At 48.3% G+C, this 1,703-nt stretch overlaps 1 long non-coding RNA gene across 1 annotated transcript; it reads right to left on the reverse strand.

Moving 5' to 3' along the window:
- Positions 1-391: 391 nt before the first annotated feature.
- LOC115306112 lies at positions 392-1,283 on the reverse strand. Its single transcript, XR_003915191.1, has 2 exons — positions 1,154-1,283; positions 392-589 (listed from the first exon to the last, which is right to left on the reverse strand). It is a non-coding gene; the product is annotated as an uncharacterized LOC115306112 (long non-coding RNA).
- Between the last annotated feature and the right edge of the window lie 420 nt (positions 1,284-1,703).

The following is a 1,703-nucleotide window of genomic DNA, read 5'->3' on the forward strand; positions in this document are numbered from 1 at the left end:
AAGTCAAGAATACATTGGACACTGATATAGAACTAATGCTATAATGCAAGAGGAAAAGAGTTAAATACTGAATTTTGAGCCTACATTTGTTCTCATTTTATTTCTTGGTGCCTGAGCATTATGGAGCTGTGGTTGTTGGGAAGATCACTGGATATGGCCCTGCCATGGTCCCCGCTCCTTCTCTGGGAGGCGGGGGGAGGTAGGGCTGGAGCAAGCTGTGAGTGGCGCCTGGCAGGTGCGTCTGAGGCTTCACCTCCTCCTGCCCTGAACTACTTACTTTGATCTATGAGGCTTCATCTTTTCCTTAAATCCAAGCTCCAATATAAGGATGCAAGGAGCTTCTGTCATCTTGACTCCACTTCCAAAGCAGGTGACCTTGATCCAGGCCATGCCAAGTACAGAGAAGTGTTTATTGAAGGTTTGTGCCTGGAAAGGCTGTCTTGTCAGAAACTGGCATGTGACCGTCCTCTGAATCAGATATTCCTGGGTAGCAGAACTTTTGCAGAAACAGATGGTCTTGCTGAGGACACACAGCTTCTGCCGAGATGACAGGAGAGTAAGAAATGCCAGGTGACAGCAGTGTGCAGTTCTGGTGGGTGACAAAGCAGGACAGAGAGCAAGACAGAGCAGGGATGGCTCCAGAGAGCAAGGCCCCCTTCTTCCCTTTCCAAGCAAAAGTTAGAAAAGTCTGGGTTATGATTTGACTGAGACGTTAAAAATTTAATTTAGGGAAAGAATAGCTTGAAAACCCTATGGAGGCATTCTATAATTTCCCTCTGGCAGCTATGTTAATGTTCGTTTTTTAAAAACGATTTTCCAACTCTGTGTGGCAGAGCTGGTTGAGGTTATATTGAAAACAACAGCACAGGGGACCCCTGGGGGGCTCAGTTGGTTAAGTGTCCGACTGTGGCTCAGATCATGAGCTTGCGGTTTGTGAGTTCAAGCCCTGCATCTGGCCCTGCATCTGGCGTCTGCTGTCAGCACCAAAGCTACTTCGAATCCTTTGTCTCCCTCTCTCTCTGCCCCTCCCCTGCTCTCTCTCTCTCTCTCCCTCTCTCTCTCTCTCAAAAATAAATAAAGGAAACAATAGCACTTATTCAACACTTGTGTCCAACATTGCAAAGTTCACATGGGAAATGAGCTCATGTCTTACCCACGGGATTAACATCCTAACCCAAGGCTGGAGGGCTGCAAAGCCTGTGTTCGCTCATAGTGCCACTGGGGCTCGTACCCATGGATGCTGTGCTAGAACACGCAGAGCTGCGTGCATGTGCAGGCTGGCATTCTTTAGATGAGGCTCTGAGAGCTACAAGGAGAAAAACGTTACCTGTGCTCTGAGTGTGACGTCACAGAATGGACAGGCACCTGTGTTCTGCCCCCCCTCTCCTCCCCCATGATGCGATCCGTGGCTCCAGGGCTAGACTGGCCTGTGTTGGAATCCAAGTGTTCAGCACCCATCAGGCTCTCTCCAGCCCTCATTTCCCTTTATCTACAATAGAAGAAGTAGTTATTCTTCCTTCATAGAGTTGCTGAAAAAAAATTAAAACAAAAATCCTCATCTAGAGCACCTGATTCATTCCAGGAGCTGTCTCTCTCTTCCCTTTGGCCACTGGGAACCTCAGAGTCAATTTGGTGGCTTACCTGTGCTACCCGCAAGGGCCTGAGGGCTGTTTATTCCTGCAGTGCATTATTTCTCTCTGCCC

The sequence above is a fragment of the Suricata suricatta genome, chromosome 2 (assembly GCF_006229205.1).
Source record: "Suricata suricatta isolate VVHF042 chromosome 2, meerkat_22Aug2017_6uvM2_HiC, whole genome shotgun sequence".
In the NCBI taxonomy this organism is placed as follows: domain Eukaryota; kingdom Metazoa; phylum Chordata; class Mammalia; order Carnivora; family Herpestidae; genus Suricata; species Suricata suricatta.